This window comes from Dromiciops gliroides, chromosome 6, assembly GCF_019393635.1.
Source record: "Dromiciops gliroides isolate mDroGli1 chromosome 6, mDroGli1.pri, whole genome shotgun sequence".
In the NCBI taxonomy this organism is placed as follows: Eukaryota; Metazoa; Chordata; class Mammalia; order Microbiotheria; family Microbiotheriidae; genus Dromiciops; species Dromiciops gliroides.
In genome coordinates, this window is record NC_057866.1 from 146,745,301 (window position 1) to 146,771,924 (window position 26,624).

Consider the following 26,624-nt stretch of genomic DNA (forward strand, 5'->3'; position numbering starts at 1 on the left):
AAGGATTTTATTTCCTCTTCAGTTAACCTGGGCACTTTGTATTTTTGTAAATATTCATCCATTTCATTTAGATTGTCAAATTTATTGTCATACAGTTGGGCAAAATATTTCCTATTATTGCTTTAATTTCCACTTCATTGGTGGTAACATCACCCTTTTCATTTTTGATACTGGTAATTTGGTTTTCTTCTTTCTTTTTTTTAATCAAATTAACCAATATTTTATCTATTTTATTGGTTTTTTCATAAAACCAGCTCTTAGTTTTATTGATTAATTCTATAGTTTTTTTGCTTTTAATCTTATTAATTTCTCCTTTAATTTTCAGGATTTCTAATTTAGTGTCTAATTGGGGATTTCTAATTTGTTCTTTTTCTAGCTTTTTAAGTTGCATGCCCAATTCATTAATCTCCTCTTTCTCTTTCTTATTCATGTAAGCATTTAGAGCTATAAATTTTCCCCTAAGCACTGCTTTGGCTGCATCCCATAGATTTTGGTATGTTGTCTCATTATTGTCATTCTCTTGGATAAAGTTATTGATTGTTTCTATGATTTCTTGTTTGGCCCATTCATTCTTTAGAATGAAATTATTTAGTTTCCAATTGATTTTCATTCTACTTTTCCCTGGCTCTTTCTTACATGTAATTTTTATTGCATCATGATCTGAGAAGGATGCATTTACTATTTCTGCCTTTCTACATTTGACTATGATGTTTTTGTGCCCTAATACATGGTCAATTTTTGAAAATGTGCCATGTACTGCTGAGAAAAAGCTATATTCCTTTCTATCTCCATTCAATTTTCTACAGACATCTATCATGTCTAACTTTTCTAGTAATCTATTCACCTCTTTCACTTCTTTCTTATTTATTTTTTGGCTAGATTTATCTAATTCTGAGAGGGGGAGATTCAGATCCCCCACTAGTATAGTATTACTATCTAATTCCTCTTGTAACTCATTTAACTTCTCCTCTAAGAACTTAGATGCTATACCACTTGGCGCATACATATTCAATATTGATATTACTTCATTATCTATAGTACCTTTAATTAAGATGTAATTTCCTTCCTTATCTCTTTTAATGAGATCTATTTTTGCCTGCACTTTGTCTGAGATAAGGATTGCTACCCCTGCCTTTTTTACTTTAGCTGAGGCATAATATATTCTGCTCCAGCCTTTCACCTTTACTCTCTGTGTATCTCTCTGCTTCAAATGTGTTTCTTGTAAACAGCATATTGTAGGGTTCTGGTTTTTAATCCACTCTGCAATTCGCTTCCGTTTTATAGCAGAGTTCATCCCATTCATATTCACAGTTATTATTACTGACTGTCTCTTCCCCTCCATTCTATTTACCCCCTTTGTACTTTTTCCCCCTTCTTTCACCCTATTCCTCCTCACTGACATTTTACTTCTTACCTCTGCCTCCCCCGATCTGCCCTCCCTTTTTATCACCCCCCTCTCTTTTCTTTACCCTTTTCTCCCTTGCTTTTGTCCTCCCTTCTATCAGTCCCCCCTTTCCCTTCCCCTTTTGTTTCCCTAAAGAATGAGTTAAGTTTCTTTATCCCAATGAACGTATATGTTATTCCCTCTTTGAGTCAAATCTAATGAGAATAGGGTTGAAACCATGTTCCCCTTTCTTTCCCTCTATTGTAATAGGTTTTTTTCCACCTCTTCATATGATATAATTCATCCCATTCCACCTCCCCTTTCCTCTCCTCCCCATAGACTCCCTTTTTATCCCCTTAATTCTTTTGTATCATCACATCAAAGACAATTTATATTTATACCCTCTATATAAAGTCCTTCTCTCTGCCCAAATACATTTACAGTTCTTAATAGTTATGAGTATTATATCCTGTGTAGGGATATAAACAGTTTAACCTAATAGGGTAACTTTTTTTTTTCCCCTCTGTTTACCTTTTTAAACTTCTCTTGAGTCTTGTATGTTGAGATCAAATTTTCTATTCAGTTCTGGTCTTTTCACCAGGAAAGATTGAAAGTCCCCAATGTCATTAAATGTCCATCTTTTCCCCTGAAAGAAAATGCACATTTTTGCTGGATAATAGATTCTCGGCTGCAATCCAAGCTCCTTTGCCTTCTAGAATATCATATTCCAAGCCCTGCGGTCCTTTAATGTTGAAGCTGCCAGGTCCTGAGCAATCCTGACTGTGGCTCCATGATATTTAAATTGCTTCTTTCTGGCTGCTTGGAGTATTTTCTCCTTCACCTGATAATTCTGGAATTTGGCTACAATATTCGTTGGAGTTTTCCTTTTGGGGTCTCTTTCAGGAAGTGATCGATGGATTCTTTCAATGATGATTTTATCCTCTGATTCTATGATATCAGGGCAGTTCTCCTTAATAATTTCCTGGAATATGGTATCTAGATTCTTTTTCTGGTCATGGCTTTCAGGCAGTCCAATGATTCTCAAATTGTCTCTCCTCGATCTGTTTTCCAGATCAGTTGTCTTTCCAATGAGGTATTTCACATTTTCTTCTATTTTTTCATTTTTTTTATTCTGCTTGACTGATTCTTGGTGTCTCATGGATTCCTTATCTTCCAACTGTCCCACTTTAATTTTTAAGGCATTGTTTTCTTCAGTGAGATTATGCACCTTTTTTTCCATTTGGCTAAGTGAATTTTTTAAGGTATTGTTTTCTTCAGTGAGATTATGCAGCTTTTTTTCCATTTGGCCAAATGGATTCTTTAAGGCTTTGTTTCTTTCAGCTTCCTTTTCCAAGCTGCTGATTCTTTTTTCATAGTTTTTTTGTTTTGCTTTCATTTCTCTCCCCATTTTTTCTTCTACCTCTTGCAATTGATTTTTAAAATCCTTTTTGAGCTCTTCCAGGAAGGCTTTTTGTTCTTGCGACCAATTCACCTTCCCTTGTGAGGCTTCAGATGTAGACAATTTGAGGCTATTGTCCTCATCTGAGTTAGTGTTGGCTTCTTCCCTATTGATACAGAAGCTCTCAATGGAGAGGGCTCTTTTTTGCTTCTTACTCATTATTGCAGCTTATTTATTTATTCTTTAAGTTGAGGTCTGCTCTGGAGGCACCAGGGTCCCTGTTTTGGGCTTCTTGTGCAGGTGTATAGGTGCTGTGTGACCTGGTTTTTACTCTGAGGCCTTTATGGTGTGTGGAGATGCCCCGCCCTGCACTTCCTGTCTGATTGTGCTCGGCCAGCCAGGCACCAGACCCTGGCGTCTGATCCCGCCGTTCGTGGCCCTCTTGGCCGGTGCAGGTAGGTTTTTCCACTGTCCTTCTTGGCCACCAGATTTTTGAACCCGGTTCCGGGAGCCTCAATTGTTCGGCTGTGGCTCACAGCTCCTGCTGACTTGCCCTGACCCCCTCGGCGCTGGGTTGCTGCCCTGCGCTGGGCCTCCCTTTTGCCTGAGTCAGACCGTCCTTTCCTGAAGTCTTCTAAATTATCTCTGGTTGGAGGACTGTGTCTCTCTGTCTCTTTGCAGGTTCTGTAGTTTCAGAATCTGTCCAGAGGCTTGATTTAATGTTCGTTTTGAGGGAACAGAAGGAGAGCTCAGGCAGCTTGCTGCTTCCTCTCTGCCATCTTGGCTCCGCCCCCTATTAGTAATAATATTAATGAGATCAATGATAAATAAAATATTTCAAAAATGTTCTTTTATTTTGATTTTATAGTTTTGCTACTTACAATCCACTCATTTCTGACCACTGCCTCAAAGAATCCTTGGTGCGCTTCTAATATGGAAAAGTAAAGGGGATAAAACTGAGTCTTGAGCTGCAACCCACAAAACAAAAGTCGAGCATACTGTTTTTCCCCTGAAGTCTGTGGTTTAGTACCCACTTCCTGACATATGCCTGTTTACTGAAATATGCTTTCCTGTCTGTCAGCCACTCACCATAATGTAGCTGTGAAAACCTGCATGTATTTCACACCTAAGGGGTATATAACTGCAGTTTGGACATTTGCTCTAGGCCCAAAGAACCAAAGGCTATGCTTCCTTGGGCTGACACATCAATAAACTGCTTTTCCTTATTCCTGAGTGCCATTTAGGTTTCTTAATAAAAATTCCCACAGCACTTCAAAACTCAACTCAAGGGACACCTAGGTGGGGCACTGGATTCAAGAAGACTTGAGTTCAAATCTGGCCTCAGACACTTGACACACTTACAAGCTGTGTGACCCTGAGCAACTCACTTAACCCTCATTGCCCCTCAAAAACAAAACAAAACAAAACAAAAACAAAACTCAACTCAACTCAAGGTCCATGAGAAGCCTGTAATGAATTTATAGCATCCATGAATTTTAATATATTTTCAATAAGTATTTTTATGTGTCCATGCTGTTTCCCCCCAAAAGTACAGTATATAAAAAACAGGCAGTTTCTTATTTATTTATCTATTTATCTATCTATCTATTTATTTATTTATTTTTTGTGGGGCAATGCAGGTTAAATGACTTGCCCAGGGTCACACAGCTAGTAAGTGTCAAGTGTCTGAGGCCGGATTTGAACTCAGGTACTCCTGAATCCAGGGCCGGTGCTTTATCCACTGAGCCACCTAGCTGCCCCCTTTATTTTTATTTATTTATTTTTTTGGGGGGACAGTTTCTTTTTTATATTTGTGTTTCTACTTAATCTAGAGCCTTGTGCTTCATAAATGTTCATGGAATTAACTCTAACTAAATAAAAGAAACATGCCAGAAGAATAACTTGGATTTATCAATCATCTAGAATTTGTGAAAAAAAATTGTAGATTTTTTTAATGATTTTAGAAACTAATATGATGACTGTGAAACAGAAGAGAATGAACAATAGAATGAGAGCAATATAGCTAATCTTTTATTGATAATATTTCTGTCAGTTCTCCTTAGTGGATCAACTTTGAGAAAGTCAGCTATTAATAATAATAATAATAATAAACAAACACACAAACAAATAAACAAACAAACCAACAAATAAATAAATAAATAAGGAACAGTCCCTAGGGCACAGACACTTTCACACAGTAGGCATTTACTAAATGCTTATTGAATTGAATTGTATATAGCTGTCAAATCAGGAGCAGTCTTCTTAAACCCTCTGTGAGGAAAGGAAATGATTTCCTAAAGTTGTTTTCTTTTCATTCAGCCCCAGTTTACATTTCTTTTGGTGAATCATATTATAACACACTGGGGATAGCCATTTTCTGTTAAAAGCAGATGGTACTTGCCAATTTCTAGCTGGTAACTTGCCAGCCCTGTGAAAACCTCCTGGGGATCCCTTTGTCAAAGTGAAGGGAGAAGTTAAGGAGGTGTTGCATGAGTAGGAGAAAGCCCATTGTTGAATGCCATGCTGGCAGATGGAATCTAACTTCATAAAAACAAAATTAGAAATCAGTAATTACAGGAAAATTGGGTCTTCCCCACCCACTTGTTTGAAACTCTATCCCAAACAAAAAGAAATCTAATTGCCAGCTACCAATTTAGGGGTTGCAAAGGGCTAGCTATTATTGAATTACTGACCTTCTAGCAGGAAAGAAATGGGGGAAAAATCCTTAACATTATATGCTGTTGTTCAACTTTTGAAATTCATTTGAATTTCTCAGTATTCATCTCACTCCATCATTCAAAAAAAGAGTTCCTTGCACCAAATAGAAAGGAAAAAAGATCCATAAACTCCCTATTCCTCAAAATGACAAAAGTGTAGCAAAGAAGCAAGTTATAAAAAAACATAACTTATATTAATCTTATTTCTGTTTTTCCCTTTCATTAATTAATATTTTAAGTTTTTTCCAACTATTTTGTAGGTACATACAAGGCTAAAAGATTGTGTTCTGAGATGCACTCATCAATCTGAAATAGGTTAAATATAGTCTTGTATGGAAAGAGGAAATAGCTTGGAGATAAAAGATATTATCACCATGATCCCACACAAGGCTGGATCCTGGCCTTATTTATATGGTGCATTGTCAAGTTTTCATCTATTGTCATTATAATATTTTTGTTTTGTTTTGAGTTGACAAGTGATGGCAGTCTGTAAAAATAGAAATAGATTTTTTTTTCTGTTCTGCACACTTGAAATCAAAATCTGATAGAAAAATAGAACTTGTAATATGGTTGTGATTGGAATATATTGAGAGTTGGAACTTTCTTCTAAACCATACCTTTGGTTCTGAAAAAACAACAACATAGGGCTGAAGATATTAAAATGCATTCCTTTTTTCTACAAAAGAGAACAATCTTATAAATATGGGGTGTATCATATAGCTCTCTTGGGCAAAAAACTTTATTTTATTTATCTGCTGATGATTCTCTCACTTCTGGGAAAGTTGCCTCAGTTGTAGGTCATGTTTTCTGATAGACAATGCATTTGTATCTTAATATGACTCACACACTCACCTCTTTAATTGTGAATTACATGTGAATCCTACCATAGAGTTTGAAAGAGGGGTTTGAATGCCCTGGCTAGTCATAATAAAAAAGTATGCCACATAGGGATGATGTTTCTCTTTGCCTCTCTAGTTTCTGTTTATCAGTCTATTTCTCTTAGCTTTATAGGCAGTTTGGGGACCCCATTGCCTACTGAACAGATGTTGTTCTCATGCTAAGAATATATGTGTATTTTTCAAGTTGCTCCTTAGAGAACATTGTGTAGCTCCATTCCCTTATCCTTTGTTCACAGTTGCATTCTATTTACTCCCTTCTGCATGGTCAGAACATTTCTCAACTGCTTTCCTTTTGCTCAAAAGGAAAAAAAAAAAAAAACAATATAAAAGTGATGCTGGGGCAGCTAGATGGCGCAGTAGATAGAGCAGCGGCCCTGGAGTCAGGAGTACCTGAGTTCAAATCCGGCCTCAGACACTTAATACTTACTAGCTGTGTGACCCTGGGCAAGTCACTTAACCCCAATTGCCTCACTAAAAAAAAAAAAAAAGTGATGCTATTATTTTAAGATACCTAACAATGAAAAGCATAAGCTTTTCTCTCTTCCTCTTTAATTCATGGGAACCAAGATTTAAATCTGTAAGGTATAGGTAGATACCCAAAAGGAGATAAAAAACAAAAAGTTAAAGAACCCATATGTACAAAAAATATTTATAGTATTCTTTTCTGGTGGTGAAGAATTCAGAATTGAGGGGATGTCCATCAACTCTGGTACACCTGAACAAATTGTGGTATGTGATTATGATGGAACACTATTGTGCTGTAAGAAATTATGAGCAGGATGCTTTCAGAAAAACCCAGAAAGACTTAGATGAGCTGATACAAAGTGAAATGTACTATGTACCAAGTAATAGCAATATTGTAAGATAATCAGATGTGAATGACATATTTTAAGCAGTAAAATGATCCAAGACAACTCTGAAGGACTTATGATGAAAAATGCTATCCATCCCCAGAGTAAGAACCGATGGTTTCTGAATACAGATTGAAGCACAATTTTTGATTGGATTTTTCTTGAATTTATTTTGTCTGCTTTCTTTCACAAACTGAACAATATGGAAATGTTTTGCATGACTATACATGTATAAATTATATTGAATTGCTTGCCTTCTTAAAGGGGGGAGTGGGGATGGAGGAAGAAAGAAAATTTGGAACACAAAATTTTAAAAATGGAGGTTAAAATAGTTTTTACATATAATTGGGGAAAATAAAATTCTAAATAAATAAAGCTGTGTGCTACCTTAGAGGTCATCTAGTTTAGAAGGGTGGATGGGTTTTTCTTCATTACATAGATTTTTGGGGACTAATTCAGAACTAGAACTCAAGTGTTCTTATCTCCGGATTAATGTTTTATTCATGACATAATGGAAATTGCCTATCAAATGCAACATCATTAACAACATAGCAAGCATCACAAAACATCTATGATTCTTACTTTAATATTGTGACAGAATTTACAATGGTTTAAAATGTAAGTAGAGCTATCAAGACAGTAAACTGGCAGAAAAAGCAACCACTATATCTTTTTTTTTTCTTTTCAGAGCAATGAAGGTTAAGTGACTTGGTCAGAGTCACACAGCTAGTAAGTGTCAAGTGTCTGAGGCCAGATTTGAACTCAAGTCCTCCTGAACCCAGGGCTGGTGTTTTATCCACTGTGCCACCTAGCTGCCCCCTAATCACTATATATTTTTACCTAATTCAATCTATTGAGAATATCTCCTCAATTTTATTCAAAGTCATTTGCAACAACATCAGCAGCAGGAACAACAGCTACCCCCCTTACATTATATTTCACTTTAATATTTTCAAAGACCTTTCCTCACTACAATCCAATGGAGTAGGTAATGGGGACTTTTTTCATCTTTCTCATTTTATAGATGGATGAGATAACTTTATTCTTACTCCTTTTACGATTTGAGAAATTGTTATCACATGGCTTGTAATGATTGTAGACAAGATTGAAGCTTATATGTAATAACTCAAAACTTAGTAACTGGAAGAGAAGTTGATCGCCAACAAATATAATCCACATCTGAAAATGACCTTTCAATGAAATGCTTGTAGACTATAAGTTTATTTTCCTTACAAAGAATCAAAATTAGAGTGAAATAAACAAAATAAGATTTAAAAAAATAAACAACTAAAAGTATAAATGGAAACCCTGATAAAAGAGTTTCACTCTGAGTAATTGGGAGAAAAAATGAAACCTCAAGTATTCTCTGTTATAGATAATATACAACATCTCCCTCACTCTGACACCAAGGACCAGGTTGCTGTATTTATTAGTAGATAGGGTTACTGTATTGTTTTTATATAACTGTTCTTCTTTGAAATAATAGAGGATTTAATTCACAAGGAGGAAGGGGTTTCTTCCAAGAAATGATTCTGTTTTAAAAAAGGGTGCTGATAAAATTCACTTTTTTTTATTAATATAAACTAATCCTAAGCTTACCATTTTGTAACTTTCAACCCATACTCCTAGTTTTGGAGGCTAAAAAAGAACACATCTAATCCCTTTTCTAGTTGATAATCCTTTAAAATGCTTGAAGAACTTATTACCCATAATTTCTTCTCTAAGGCAAGCATACCCAGTTTCATCAGGTCTGGCATTACATCTGTTATGTCATTTTCCCTCTCTCATTAAGTCACCACTCTGTGTAGTAAACTGTGCTAGGTTATGGAAGAAAGAATCTACCTTTAAGAACCTTAAAATGCATTGGTGTGAGAAGATAGGCTATATCCAATTCTGATGGAAAGTTTTTATATTGTAAAACATAATTTCTCAATATTTTTTAAAAGTAAGATTTTGTCAGTTTCCTGAAACCTATGGATGCCTTTTCAGATTGATGTTTTTAAATGCATAAAATAAAATATACTGAATTCTAAAATAAATCTATTATACTGAAATAGTTATTTCCTCCCAGATCTCCAACTGCAGGTTAAGAAATGACTAAAAAACAATGGAAAGTCAAGGAAAAATCTTACTGATTTCAATTTCTCCAAATTCACTGAAACTAAAAAGAATAAGACAACAAAAAGATCAAGTTAAGAGAAATATTAAATTTAGACATTTCCCAATAACAAGTATTTTTATTCACAGATGATATTGTAAGACACTTTACAGAGTCCCAGAAATAAAATGCTAATATAGTTTTCAGCAAATCATTTAATTTCTTTTGGGTGAGTTTGCAATCAATGATAGATTAAATGAAGAAAGGATACAACATTTTTGTCCCTGAGTATGAAAGCATGTTGCTGGTCATAGTAAAATAGCTGATGAAAGAAACATTGCCAATCATAAAATTTCAATTGGGTCAGTTTTCATGTGTGTGTGTGTGTGTGTGTGTGTGTGTGTGTGTGTGTGTGTGTGTGTGTGTGTGTGTGTTTCAGTGAAGAAGCTAGGATACTAAATAAAGGTGAAACCTTGATGGAAAAGCCAAGGGTTATATCTTTGAAGCAGATACTAGTAGTTTTACCTACTCGTATGCTTGTGCTATTATTTTTTTTAAAACTTATTCAGAAACAATGTGCTACTCATCCTAACAGGATAGTATGAGTCTTGACCTTTGCAGAAGCTCATATCTACAAATCCTAGTGATGTCCTGCATTTGGAAACTTATTTGAGGAGGTCTATAGGTAATTTGCACTTTAAGGTAAAATCAAATTTTGCTCTTGTCAGACAAAGCCAGAAATCCAAAGACATGCTTTTCAAATCCTACAATAGAGACTTACATTAAAAAAAAATCACAAGTGGATCTCATTTTTAAAAAAATCTTATCTATACATTCTAAGAATATAATTAGGCATCACAAAGATGTTTACTAAATTTGTTTTAATATTGTACTTTTCCCCTTGATCCAATAGTAAAATAGGGTAGGGTTCAGAAAACATTTTATATCATGGCTGAGCAAGTTCCATGGCACTAAAAATAGCATTCCTGTTGTTTGAGGTTTCTTTGGAATATCAGATTGTGGAAGAGCTCCCAGAAGTAGTGCTAAAATAAACATTCTCCTCCTTTTCTTCATCTTTCTCCTCCTCTTCCTCCTCCTCCTCCTCCTCCTCTTAATCATCATCATTTAATTAACCAGTGAAGTGTCAAAAATAGAAAGCTATTTTAAATGTAGAAATAGGATTAAAATCAAAATTAAAAAGTCTACTTGGGCTTTTATGCAGGGTAGTTCAGGAGTAGGCTCCAGTTTTATACACCAAGGTAGAAAAAGAATAAAGGTTGACAAATAGCTCTCTAGCTCTAAAATACTGAGCAATCAGTAGATATCATTTAGGCTTGAATGGATACAACTAGCCCTGCCCTCAAGTCGAATATTCCTTAAGCTATATAGGTCCTATCTGGAAACCCTCATTGCTTTCCACATTAGCATCTCTAAGATCTATTATCTCTGGAAAATGATAAAAAAAAAAGATCTATTAAAACATTAATTTTGTGATGCTACTCTCAATAGAATCAGAAGAAAGAAGAGGCCAAATTATAACTTCCTTGGTGACCTATTTAATCATTCATATGATTTGGCACAATAAATATCATTGAAATGATTTTATAGATTGTTATTGTGTTTGCTTTATGTTGTCCTTTCCTTCACTGACAATGATCAAATAGACTATGCAAATGTACACGGTAAGAAAAAATATGTTCATGTCTAATTGAAGAATCAGGGAACAATTAAGTGGTTTTGGTCCTTTCTATTTAAACTAAAGTTACCAAAATCATGCTCTGAATATGATTGCTTATATGCAAAACAACTGAATGAAAAGTAAATAATTCAGTCAAAAATCTTAAGAATTTCTATGTTTAAAAGTATTTAGATATTTCTGATAGAATAGGTTAAGATTGGAGAATAAGAAACATCATATATAATATATATATACATTTTTTTTCAGGGCAATGGGGATTAAGTGACTTGCCCAGGGTCACACAGCTAGTAAGTCTCAAGTGTCTGAGGCCGGATTTGAACTCAGGTACTCCTGAATCCAGGGCCTGTGCTTTATCCACTGTGCCACCTAGCAGCCCCCCATCATATATAATATTAATCATTGAAAAGTAAACAATACAGATTCAAATCAACAAGCACTTAATAAGTGACTATTTTGGCCAGCTAATATTATAAAAATGACAATTGTAACTAAATTAATTTACTTATTCAGTGTCATACCACTCAGACAACCTAAAAATTATTTTATAGAGCTAGAAAAAATAATGAGAAAATTCATCTGGAAAAACAAAAGGTCAAGAACATTAAGGGAACTAATGAAAAAAATGCACAGGAAGGTGGGCTAGCTGTACCAAATCTGAATCTATACTATCAAGCAGCAGTTATCAAAACTGTTTGGTACCGGCTAAGAAATAGAGTGGAGGATAAATGGAATAGGTTAGGGACAGGAGACACAGTAATAAATTACTATAGTAATCTACTGTTTGATAAACAAAGACACCAGCTTCTGTGATACGAACTCAGTATTTGATAAAAACTTCTGGGAAAACTGCAAGATAGTATGGTAGAAACTAGGAATAGACCAAAATCTTACACTGTGTACTAAAGTAAGGTCAAAATGTTTACATGATTTATATATAAATAATGATACCACAGGTAGATGAGGAGAGAAAGGAATAGTTTACCTCTCAAATGTACGGAGAGGGAAGCAATTTATGGCCAAACAAGAGAGAGAGTATTATGAAATGCAAAATGGAGGATTTTGATTACATTAAATTAAAAAAAAAGTTTTTGTACAAACAGAAGCAATGCAGCCAAAATTAGAAAGGAAGCAGAAAGCTGAGAAACACTTTTTACAGACAGTATTTCTGATAAAGGCCTCATTTCTAAAATATGTAGGGAACTACATCAAATTTCTAAGAATACAAGTCATTCCCCAATTGAGAAATGGTCAAAGGATATGAAAAGGCAGTTTTCAGATGAAGAAATAAAAGCTATCTATTGGCATATGAAAAGTGCTCTAAATCACTATTGATTAGAGAAATGGAAATTAAAACAACTCTGAGGTACTACTTCACACTTGTCAGCTTGGTTTATATGACAAAAAAGGAAAATAATAAATGTTTGAGAAGTTGTGGAAAAATCAGAACACTAATGCATTGTTTGTGGAGTTGTGAATGATGCAACCATCCTGGAGAGAAATTTGGAACTATGCCCAAAGGGCTATGGGACTGTACATGCCCTTTGACCCAATAAGACCATTACAAGGTCTGTATCCCAAAGAGACCATAGAAAAGGGAAAAGGACTCACATATACAAAAATATTTATAGCAACTATCCTTGCAGCGGCAAAGAATTGGAAATCCAGGAAATGCTAATCAATTGGGCAATGGCTAAACACATAGTGGTATATCAATGTAATGTAATACTATTGTGTTGTAAGAAATGATGAGCAGGCAGATTTCAGAAAAATCTGGAAAAACTTAAGTGAACTGATGCTGAGTGAAGTAAGTAGAACCAGGAGAACATTGTATGCAGTAACAGCAACATTGTGTGATGGTCAACTGTGATAGACTTGGCTCTTCTCAGGAGTGCAATGACCCAAGACACAATTCCAAAGAACTCATGATGGAAAATGTTCTCCACATCCAGAAAAAAATAATTATGGATTCTGAATGTCTATTGAACCATACTGTTTCTACTTTTTTGTTGTTTTTTCCCTCTTTCTTGAGGTTTTTCCCTTTTGTTCTTGTTCTTCTTTCAGAACAAGACTAATGCAGAAATGTGTTTAATGTGATTGTACATGTATAGCCTATATCAGATTGCTTTATGTCTTAGGGTGGGGGAAGGATGGGAAGGGGAAGAAAAATTTGGAACTAAAAATCTTATGAAAAAAATTTTTGAAAACGATTTTTACATGTAACTGTAAAATAATAAAATACTTTTATGATTTTAAAAAAGTGCCTATTACATGCAAGATACTATATAAGATGCAGGCTAAGGAAAAGTCAAAACAAAGCCAACCAAAGGTGAAAAAAAAGAAAAACAGAACAAACAACAACGACGACAACAAAAACATGGTTTATGATATACTTTTTGTTGTGATGGTGGTGCTTAAAGAGAAATTACAATCTCTTTTGCTTTCAGCAATACTACTCAGATATTCAAATGAATCTTTTATCATGTTGATGTGAAAATTGTTTCTAGTGATGCTATTAACAACTCATTAATGTTTGTCCATGCTCTGCAACTCATGCAAGTAATGCTATAAATTTGCCATAGGTGGTCCATCTAATTTTATTGGTGTTTTTCTTGTTTTTTCATGATTTCAAAAGTATTCCAATTAAACCCAGGCTACTTAGTGGTGAACTCTCATTCTTGACACTTGAACAGTCCATAAGCACACCATCTCTTTTGCTCATGTATTTCTTTGATGAATCCTTTACTCATTATACTTTCAAATCTCTTATTGCCAAAGTATTGCAATTTGTTCATTGTACCACCCACCTTTGCCTTCGCCTTCTAAGTGATTTGAAATTTTAATTATTGAGAGCCATTAATATTTTATGAATAACAGTTATGTAACAACATCATTATTAGATTGAAAATAACCTTGCACTTTTAAAAAGAATGCTCAGTTTTCCAAAGGTAATCCAACCCATTGCCTTTCTTTGTTTAAACTCTGGTTTCAACTCAACATTGAGTTGCAGATTCTCTCCAATACATATTTTCTGATAGATGTGTTTTTTTTTACGTTGTTGATGAAACTTCTTGTTATCATCTAGACAGTAGGCCTTCTTTATCTATTCATATACTACTCTTATAACTGCTACTATTGCTGCTGCTGCTACTACTATTACTATTAGCTTTTCTATTACCATTACTACTAGTAATGACTTCTTTGTCCCTATAATATGCAACACAATGTCTTACAAATATACATATGTGAAAATTTCAAGTATCTGTGATTTGGTCAGCATGGGGACCTCCTAGTGTAGGGATTCTTTCTATTGATTAAAATGATACCATACTGTAGCCTATCTAGGTTTACTATTTATTAGATATAGATTAATGTGATGTTTTAGATAAGGATAGGTTAAATGACTTGCCTAGTGTCACATAGTAAAATGCACGGCAAAGATAATAACCTTGGTCTTTTTTACTCCAAGTCTGCATTCTATAAATATATCATGTCTTCTTTTCTTTTCTTATTCCATTCCTTGGCAAAAAAAAATTGAAGAATTATTCACTCATCTAAGTCCTTATCAATGTGGGTACTTTCATCAAAAATGAAAAAAAATTATAATCCAAGGATGATTGCCAGCAGAGCAAATAAATAAATGAAATGAAATATAAAGATAAGATAACATACATACACATACACATACTCATACATGCACATACATGTATTGTACATTACATGTATGACTATATGTGCACACATATATGCATAGAGTATATGTGTATATATGCATGAATATATTCATGCATGCATACAGAAACAGACATTCTTTTGTTTCAGAGGACCTTGGTTCATATTCTACCACTTATGTTTGGGAAACCACGAGTTCTTTGGACTCTGTATTTTTATATCCAAAATGAGACTGCTTTAGATGACTTCTGAGATTCTTTGCACTCAAGAGCTATGATTTGATGATGTGCACACTTCTGCCCCTGAAGTGCTTAAAATAATATATTTCTTAAATTGAATTGAACTTGAATATCATCAATTGAATATAAATAGTGGTTCCATTGATTAGGTAATTGCTTCAGGTACCAAACAAGGATATGAAATCCTGAAAGAGATCTACTGCATATTTTTTTTGGTGTCTGAGAAAGAAATATAAAATGGATTAGATTTAAACTATGAAAAATCTGCACAAATATTTGGTTGAAAATGTTACAGTCACAAGTTCAACACATTTTCCTGTTCTGAGATAATCCCTGTAATCACTGCTATCACTTCCATTTTTTTACTTAATGGCATTTTGTTCCATTTCAAATATTTTATATAATACTGATCTCAAAATAATGTCATTAAAAGATTCTATTTTCATTTTTTCACAGAAAATTACATGGCTTTACTTTAAATTTCCTAAGCTTCTTTAATAAGTTCTGTGATCATAGCATAATTGTTGGTGTTATTTTACATCTGGCCAAAAATGTGTATGGGGGAGGATGTCATCAAGGTGAAGTACCATTTTTGTTTGTTCTTTTTAATCAGAAAATCAATATTTGGCTCTCTTTGAATGTCTAGTTCTTTATATATTATAATTTTTGCCCTTCTATCATATATTTTAGAATGTTATGAAGAAAATATATTTTTACAAAATCCTTTTCAATAATATTTCTGAAACCTTAGGGTTTATATTTGTGGACTAAATTGTAAAATCTAGTAATGGGAAAAAGAAAAAACAACAAAAAAAAAACCCGGAAAAAACAAAACAAAACAAATAGTACTGACCAGATAAGGAGCCTAACTAGCATGAACTGATAACAAGTATTTCTTCAGCATTTTACAACTTAAATCTCAGGGGAAACAATATAGATAGGGAACAGAGAAAACTGCACAATTAGATTTTGGAATAACAAAAGCATAAAATCTAGATCTAAAAGGGACCACAGAAGTCATTGAGTCCAACCCCAGTCCAACCCCCTCATTTTATAGATAGGAAAAGTGAGATCCCAAAAGGTCTAGTCACTTGTCCAATGTTGCATAGGCAGAAAGATACAGAGCCAGGATTCAAACACAAGTCCTTCAACTCCAAAGCCTGCATGTTATTTACTGAACCATTTGGCTACATGAACAAGCAGTAATATTGAGAGAAAAATAAAAGTAGAGAAATACAATATTAAAGGAATAATCAAATCTTCTCCAACTCAGTTTTCTCTCTACCTTTACTTTCATTTATAGAGATTTGAATAGACATTTACATTAATAATAATTATGTGGATGGAATACTGTACTCACATAAATGAAGACATGGGTTGAAATTGTTCTTCTGACACTTATTTGTTATATGACTGTTCACATCTTTGAGTTCACCTCTCTGTGACCCAGCTTTCTTACCTATAAAATGGGTATAAATATACCTATAATGTTTACCTCAAAGATTTATTGTGAAGGTCAAATGAAGTTATATATGTACATACTTTTATATTTGTATACATATATGTATATTCATATTTGTATACATATATGTTTAAAGAACTATTTACAAACTTGAACATCTTTTATAAGTGGCAGTTATGATGATTGTCAATTAATGTGGTACCATTAATATTTTGTTTTCATAGCATCCAAGGTATTTAACCTTTATTTAAGAGAAATGGAATGATCAAAAACTCTGCAGTAGACACTTATGATTCATCTGAACAAACATATAATTTAAATCCTTTATTGTTTAATCTTTTCCAGTCATGCTTAACTCTCTTTAACCCCCTTTGGAGTTTTCTTTGCAAAGGTATTGGAATGATTTACTGTTTCCTTCTGGAGCTCATTTTACAGATGAAGAACAGAGACAAAAAGAGTTAAGTGATTTGCTCAGGGTCACTCAACTAGTAAGAATCAGAGTCCACCTTTGAACTCAAGAAGATGAATCTTCCTGACTCCAGATCCAGCACTCTATAGACTGTGCCACCCAGATGCCATAGTCTAAATTATCACTACTCAAATAATGAGGTTGTATTGTATTTGAAAAATTTCCCAGATCAGACCAGTGTGTCTTGGGGACAAGATTCTATGACCCAAACCACCCTCTTTGACCTATATTTAAGTGAGTGGAAAGAAGATTCTCCTATTAAATATCTGTTGTTGTTGTTTTTTTTTAATGAGAAAGATGAAATAGCTTTGACAGTTACTCTGAACCCCAGAAAAGTCCCTAAAATGATTCACAATTCTCAAGCACCTGAAATAGCATTTATCTATTTATATTCCTATCTAGTAATACACCAATTAAAATACTTAGGCTTTGTAAAACATACTACATGTTTAAATTCATCAACCTTAAATGTTTTTTAGCATTTTTCACACCTTTGTGTCTAATGATTCTTAGGATTCTCAGTCTTTTTAAAGAAATATATTGTTATTGATGGTATAAGTTTCTTATGCTTTGTCAAATGTATATACGTTTTTATGACCTTTGTGAAAGCTTTCATATGCTGCAGCATTATTGGGAATTGGGGGGGATAGTGCGGAAGTTCAGTGTATAGAGTAGAAAAAATATAAATGCCAAAAATATAGTATGGTGTAATAATGCCTCAGAAATAACATAAGGGGGAGGGAGATTTAAAAAAAAAAAGGGATAGGATGTCGAGCTTTGAATAGAAACTAGTTTTGACATCAGTAAAAACTCTTTAAGCCTGATGTCAGACATGATGTACTATATGGGATCCTGAGAGTTATAATTAACATTTTAGTGCCCTTTGTTTAACTAACACCATTAGTTATCCATCTGCATTGATGAAGACATTTTCCATGTAAGGAGTTATCTTTATAGATGAAATCATAGGTTTGGAACCAAAGGAAAGAAACACTACCTCCTCCCTAACTCTCCAACTCTCCCCATCCTTCACCCCCACACACACATCTCTGTGCATGTGTATATCTATGCAGAGGAGGCAATATGTCAAAGTAGAAAGAGCATTGGTGCTGGATTCAAAGGAGTAGATTTTTATTTTATTTTATTTTTTTTTTTGCGGGGCAAAAGGGGTTAAGTGACTTGCCCAGGGTCACACAGCTAGTAAGTGTCAAGTGTCTGAGGCTGGATTTGAAGTCAGGTACTCCTGAATCCAGGGCCATTGCTATATCTACTGTGCCACATAGCCGCCCCCCAAAGGAGTAGATTTTAAACCCCACCTCTGACACTTACTACTTGTTGGATCTTGGACAATATTGCAGTCATTCTGAGCATCAATTTCTTCATCTACAAAAGGAGGTTTAAATCTAAGGTCCCTTTCAGCCCTTTTGATTTCCATCTCTCTGTCTCCAAGCACATGCTTTTCCTATGTTATTTGTTTCCTTGATATGTTCTATAAGTGTGATTTCATTCTCTCTTAGACTCAGAGTGCATTGTTTCAATGTGTCAGGTGTATGTATCTGTTATATAATTATTATTCCTGAAATGTTGTTTTGACAAATAAGTACATGTTATTTTATTTATTTTGCCTTATAAATAAGTAAATATTAAGTTTACAATCTCTGTTGGTCACCATTTTGAGTTAAATTGAAGTTAGTTGATACACAGCTAGTAGAAGGTGTTTGTCCTTTGTTCTTGAAGTCCTCTTCTCCCATTACATTAGGAGGTGATGCCATTACTTGCAGTGAATTGGATTTAGGTGAGGGGAGGCTATGCAAAGTCACCAATCTTACCTCTACTCCAGAGCCATCTGGGTCCAGTGGCATGATATACATCCTGAAGACTGGAGATGGATCTGGATGTCTTAAGTAAGTTTGGGTTAGGTGATTTACCCAGGGTCACTAGTTGGGAAAGGTTGGGAATACAAATGCAATCAAAGAAGAGAGACAATCCCTGTACTCAAGGAGCTTGCATTTTAATGAAAGTAGACCACAAAAAAGACATCTAGAAAACTGGTAGTGGTTGAAAGGTGACTACAGGGGTCAAGATGGAAAAGAAGTCCACAAATTTGTTAGATGTGTTGAAAATGAGCATGGCCAACATGTGTAGTATTTCACAAAGTATTTCAGATAAATTTGATCCCAAATGTATATTAAACTAGAATCGACTTATTAACTAGTACTCCATGATGTGGAAATAACTAAAGGAAGGCCTTTAGGATGGTATATAGAGAACCTTTGTGTAGATGGCATCTGAGAGAACAATAACAGGAATTTGATTGAATGAGAAGGATGGAATAGGTTGCAGTGACCACATTATGAATTCTTAGAGGTATCTCACTCTCTTTTTAAAATTTATTTCATTTTATTTGGAATTATGGGCAACATTACCATTATACATGTCATTTGTTTCTAGTGCTTGTCATTTTGATTATGAAGTCATTTTTTTGATTAATGGCTAAATCCTATTTCTAGATCTTGTCAATATTTGTGGCTGTGCCCCTTTGTTTAAAGGCTATTTAATGCTCTTGGCCAATTAGAGCTAAACTGTTTCTAATTGCTACATGTCAACTTGATCTACTATTGTTGATTTCTAGCAGTCAACATCTGCATTGTTTCATTTCATACATCAGTGTATTTCGTCTGCCCACTGATAACAGATGCTCAAATATCTAGGTGTTATTAATCCTCCACATGTATCTACCTCAGCAGAATGGAATGACAGTGAATATCACTCCAGTGCTGCTTAACTAATCCTAATCTTAAAATAGGAAAAATCACATCTTCCATTAAGTACATGTGGTAAACTGAGATTCTTCATAATATTCTTTAATTAAGCAAATTAACACAATTGTCTGTTTTGCTAATTATTTACCATATCCTTTACATTTTACATGTAGTTTCTGAATTGACTGATTTTGTGAAGACATATTTGATTTAATATTTACACAACTTTAGCATTTTCTAGCCCTTTAATATATCAAAAAATGATGGCATATTCTCTTTGGAGTTCATGCAACCAGAAAACAAAAATTAGTGCAAGGGTGACAAGTCATTTAAACATCTATACTTTCCCTGTTCTTCTAAACAATCTCATTAATTTGTAAGGTTTCCAAAAGGTATGAGGGCATTTTTGTGGCCATGGGACACAACTTTTCAATTGTATGGAGAACCTGTACTGAATACTGCTTAAAATAATCTAATTGAATATCAAATGACAACCTATTACAATGGATGAACCATTGGTCCTAGTTAGTAAATACTGTAGAGTGCTGTGGTTCAAATGTATTTATCTAATCCATCCATTCCAGTATTCTAATATAAGAAATGAGAAAGTTCTGGCCCAAAGAGGTTCATGTAGCTGATAAGTAGCTTGGACTTCAGTCCAATAATGAATAAAGTGCATGTTGATTTGGAGTCATGAAAGAGTAGAATCCCAACTCTCTTATTTTTATTTATTTATTTAGCTATTCATTCATTTATCATTTATTTGTTTGTTTATTCAGTCATTTGTTTTAGCAATGTGGTCTTAGGCAAGTCACTTCTTTCTGGGTCTCAGTTTCCTCTCTATAACTTTACACATATATTTTTGTATTTTTTTTAGCAAACCAAAGTTATTTAACCACTTCCAGGTGTTAAAGTATCTATATATTAAAGATGAAGTATCTTATAAAGTTTGCCAGTTGATGGAGTTATAGTTTTTCCTTTGTGCTAAATATGTGAGTGTTTGTGTGTTTTTCTTTCCTTTTTAGCACAAAACCGATTATATTAAAAGGTATGACCTTAAAAGGGCAATATTTTACACATATTCATTAGAACTTCCATAAAGAAAAATAACTTTATACCTCAAGAACCACTGACAACATCAGTTGTTTCAGTGGCATTTCTTGCATTTGGAGACCTCTTCCTACCACCTGTAAAACTGCAACACGTGTAGCCTATAGCCACATGCTGCTTGCAATCAAAGTCACATTCATTTTAAGTTTTTCAGGACTGAAAACAGTGCTGGTGTCTGAAACTAAGCTCAAAATGCACCTTGAAAAGAGTACTCTGATTTCAAATAAAGAAGGAGGCAAGGGGTAGAGCCAAGATGGCTCAGAGAAGCAAGTTTCCTGAGCTCTCCTTCAGTTCCCTCAAAAAGAATATTCAATCAAGCCTCTGGACGGATTCTGAAACTACAGAACATTCAAAGAGACAGAAATACACAGTCTTCCAACCTGGGATAATTTAGAAGACTTCAGGAAAGGTTGGTCTCACTCAGGCAAGTGGAAAGTGCAGCAGATCACAGCTTGGAGTGGGCCGGGGCAAGTCAGCAGGAATCTGTAAGCCACAACCGAGCAACTGAGGAACCTGGATCCTGGCTCAAGAAGCTGGTGGTGCAGCAGGCCAGTGGTGAGACCCACCAGCACCAGCTGAAAGGGCAGGCTGCCAGCTAGAGGGCCACCCACAGGACAGGCATGACCAGGCCTTGCCATCAGAGCTAGCTGGGAAGTTCAGGAAGCACATCCAGGGTGGTGAAAAATCCACAAGCCATAGAGGTCTCAATGTAAAAAGCCAGCAAATCAGCTCTGGTATCCAAGCACAAGAAGATTAAAACAAGGACCCTGGTGCCCCCAGAACAGATTTCAACTTAAAAAAACAAATAAGCTGTAAAACAAAAACAAAACAAAACAAACAAAAAAACAGAATGAATAGGTCAAACAACAAATTATAGAAACAATCAATAACTTCATCCAAGAGAATGACAATAATGATACAACATGCCAAAATCTATGGGATGCAATCAAAGCAGTGCTTAAGGGAAATTTTATATCTCTAAATGATTACATGAATAAAAAAGAGAGAGAGGAGATCAATGAATTGGGCAGGCAACTTAAAAAGCTAGAAAAAGAACAAATTAGAAATCCCCAATTAAATACTAAATTAGAAATCCTTAAAATTAATGGAGAAATTAATAAAATTGAAAGCAAGAAAACCATAGAATTAATTTTAAAAACCCTAAGAGCTGGTTTTATTTTAAAAAAACACAATAAAATAGGGAAACCATTGGTTAATTTGGTCAAGAAAAACAAAGAAGAAAACCAAATTGCCAGTATCAAAAATGAAAGAAGTGATTTCACCACTAATGAAGTGGAAATTAAAGCACTAATTAGGAACTATTTTGCCCAACTGTATGCCAATGGATTTGACAATCTAAATGAAATGGATAAATATTTACAAAATACAAACTGCCCAGGTTAACTGAAGAGGAAATAAAATCCTTAAATAAGCCCATATTAGAAAAAGAAATTGAACAAGCTATTAATGAACTCCCTAAGAAAAAATTTCCAGGACCAGATGGGTTTACAAGTGAATTCTACCAACCATTTAAAGAACAAGTAATTCCAATATTACACAAATTATTTGGAAAAATAGGTGAAGAAGGAGTTCTACCAAGATCCTTTTATGACACAAATATGGTGTTGATACCAAAACCAGGCAGAGCAAAAACAGAGAAAGAAAATTATAGACCAATTTCCCTAAAAAATATTGAGGCTAAAATCTTAAATAAGATATTAGCAAGGAAATTACAGCAAGTGATCACAAGGATGACACACTGTGACCAGGCGGGATTTATACCAGGAATCCAGGGTTGGTTCAACACTAGGAAAACTATTAACATAAGCAACTACATTAATAAGAAAACTAACCAAAATAATTTGATTATCTCAACAGATGCAGAGATAGCTTTTGTCAAAATACAGTACCTATTCCTAATAAACACACGAGAGAGCTTAAGACTAGGTGAAGCTTTCCTTAAAGTAGTAAGCAGTACCTACCTAAAACCATCAGCAAGCATTATATGTAATGGAGATAAGTTAGAGACCTTCCCAATAAGATCAGGTGTGAAACAGAAATCTCCATTATCACCTCTATTATTCAATATTATCCTAGAAATATTAGCTTTAGCAATCAGAGAAGAAAAAGGAATTAAAGAAATAGAATATTCAAGTAAGGAACCAAACTATCACTCTTTGCAGATGGCATGAAGGAATACTTAGAGAATTCTAAAGAAGCAACTCAAAAATTACTTGAAAAAATGAACAACTTTAGCAAAGTAGCAGAATACAAAATAAATCCACATAAATCAGCAGCATTTCTATACTTGACCAACAAAGTCCAGCAGCAAGAGATAGAAGGAGAAATTTTATTTAAAGTAACAGTAGACAATATAAAATATTTGGGAATCTACTTGCCAAGACAAACCCAGGAACTCTATGAACTTAATTACAAAACACTTTTCACACAAATCAAACCAGATCTAAATAATTGGAAAAATATCAATTGCTCATGGATAAGCTGAGCTAATATAATAAAAAAGATAATTGTACCTAAATTAATTTATCTATTCAGTGCCATACCAATCAGGCTACCTAAAAATTATTTTATAGATCTAGAAAAATAATAACAAAATTCATCTGGAAAAAAGAGATCATGAATATCAAGGGAACTAATGGAAAAAAAAAAACAATGCACAGGAAGGTGGGCTAGCTGTACCAAATCTGAAGCTCTACTATAAAGCGGCAGTTATCAAAACTATTTGGTACTGGCTAAGAAATAGAGTGGAGGATCAATGGAATAGGTTAGGGACAGGAGACACAGTAGTAAATGACTTTAGTTATGTACTGTTTGATAAACCCAAAGACACCAGCTTCTGGTATAGGAACTCTGTATTTGACAAAAACTGCTGGGAAAACTGGAAGATAGTATGGCAGAACCTAGGCATAGACCAACATCTTACCCCTTATGCTAAAATAAGGCCAAAAAGGGGGGTAGCTAGGTGGTGCAGTGGACAGAGCACCGGCCCTGGAGTAAGGAGCACCTGAGTTCAAATCTGGCCACAGACACTTAACACTTACTAGCTGTGTGACCCTAGGCAAGTCACTTAACCCCAATTGCCTCACTAAAAAAAAAAAAAAAGATAAGGCCAAAATGGGTACATGACTTAGACATAAAAGTTGATGCTATTGGGAAATCAGGAGAGGAAGGAATAGTTTAGCTTTCATATCTTTGGAAAGGAGAACAGTTTATGACCAAACACAAAATAGAGAATACTGTGAAATGCAAAATGGATGATTTTGATAACATTAAATTAAAAAAGGTTTTGTACAAACAGAATCGATGCATTCAAAATTAGAAGGAAGACAGAAAAACTGGGAAACAATTTTTACAGCTAGTACTTCTGATAGAGGCCTCATTTCTAAAATATATTGGAAACCAAATCAAATTTATAAGAATCCAAGTCATTCCCCAATTGAGAATTGGTCAAAGCATATGATGAGACAGTTTTCTGATGAAGAAATCAAAGCTATCTATTGCCATATGAAAAAAAAAATGTTCTAAATCACTATTGATTAGAGAGCTGCAAATTAATACAACTCTGTGGTACCACCTCATACCTATCAGATTGGCAAATATGACAAAAAAGGAAATTAATAAATGTTGGAGAAGCTGTGGGAAAAAATGGAACACTAATGCATTGTTGGTGGAGCTGTGAACTGATACAACCATTCTGGAGAACAATTTTGAATTATGCCCAAAGGACTATAAAGCTGTTCATACCCTTTAACCAAGCAATACCACTATTGGGTCTTTTGACCAAAGAGATCATAAAAAGGGAAAGGTCCCACATGTACAAAAATATTTATAGGTGCTCTTTTTGTGGTGGCAAGGAATTGGAAATTGAGGGGCTGTCCAACACTTGGGGAATGGCTGAACAAGTTGTGGTATATGAATGTAATTAAATTCTATTGTGCTGTAAGAAATTATGAGCAGGTAAATTTCAGAGAAACCTGGAAGGACTTGCATGAACTGATGATGAGTGAGATGAGCAGAACCAGAAGAACATGTGTTGATCAACTGTTATAGACTTGATTTTTCTCAGCAATATAATGGTACATGATAGTTCCAAAGGATTCATAATGGAAAAGGCTCTCCAAATCCAGAAAAAAAAAGAGCTTTGGAATATGGATGTAGATTGAACCATACTATTTCTTTTGATTTTGGTGCTGTTGTTTTTCTTTATGGTGGTTTTTCCTTTTTGTTCTAATTCTTCTTTCATAGCATGACTAATGCAGAAATATGTTTAATGTTATTGTACATATATAACCTCTATCAGATTACTTCCTGTCTTGAGGAGGGGGGCAGAGGAGGGCAGGTAGGGAAAAAATTTGAAATTGGAAATATTATATAAAAAAATGTTGAAAACTATCTCTACATGTGACTGGAAAATAATAAAATACTTTTATAATAAAAAAAAAGAATGACATAAGCAGAATCATGATTTTAACCAACTATAACTGGTTGGGATATGCCCTTCTGAGTATATGTCAATGTTAAGCACTGATAAGAATGTTTATAGGTAAGCAAGTAATATTTGTACTACCTGTCTTAATGTCTTAAAGGATTGGGTGTGGCTTGGCATGATACCAGAATTTAGGTAGAGGAGATGAAAATCTGTGCTTTGAGATTCAGCAGTCACTATGGATTCCTATCTAAACAACTCCTGCCATGAGGCTGCACATGATATTATCTAAGTGAATAACACCTTTACTAAAATACCAACTCTGCACCATGGGAAAAGTACCTGGTGTTCCTTGTCATTTGCTTTTGTCCTCTGCTTGTACCCACAAATCTGTGAAGATAGGATCTAATGCTTTTGGTCCCAGTGTGTTGCTGACAGGAATGAACACTTGACATAGCTGTGAAACAGTGAGTAGCATTATTTAATTGGAACATATTAGTCTGTGTATGTGTGTGTGTCTGTGTGTGTGATTGCATGACAACAATCTATGTGGTAAAAGTATTGTGAAATAATGCTGGAAAGATACAATAGTCAAATTGTCCAGGGCCAGCCTACAGATCTATTTGATAGTTAATAGTGGGCATATAAAGGATTTTAAATAAAGGAGTGATACATTTTGGATTTTATAAAAGGAATATTAATCTGGCAATAATATGGAAGCTAAACATACACACATACATATTAACACATAGGTAAGTATTCACACAGGAAACTGCCAAACTTAGCTGCTTATTGGATATAGGAGTTAAGGATAAGGATGAATAAGAGGTTATACTCTATTCTTCAAGCTTCCATGATTGGTAGAATAGTGCTATCATTGTATAGGAATATGAAAGTTAGGTGAAAGAGAAAACAAAAAACAAAACCTGAAATACAAATGACCTTGAAATATTTAGCATAGCAAGTTTACCTGGAAACATGAAAACCATGGAAAATGATGGCCTTCCTAAAGTGATACACCTGTTGGTCTCTGAAAAAAGTTAAGCCCTTGTAATGATTGGAATGACGCCACCTACTGGAGACTTGCTGTGGAGAGCTCCACCATGAGGAAAATGCCTCAGAGGCATTGTGGCTTTTCCTTGGTGTCAGGAAATGACGCTTGCTCATGGGTGCTGTCTATCAAGTCTACCAGCCAATCAACTGGAGGAGCCTCCTATGGTCTGGGAGGAGACAGGAAGGAGGAAAGGGAGCCTGCGCAGAGAGCGCTGGCCTTTTTTGGCTTCCGGACTTGATGGTGGTGGCGGCAGAGGACTTCACAGGAAATTTGAGGAAAGATAGGAATGCCAGGCTGTTAGAATTCTGTTCTCAATCTTTTTCTTTCTATTTTCCAATAAACCCTTAAAAACCTAAACTCGTTTT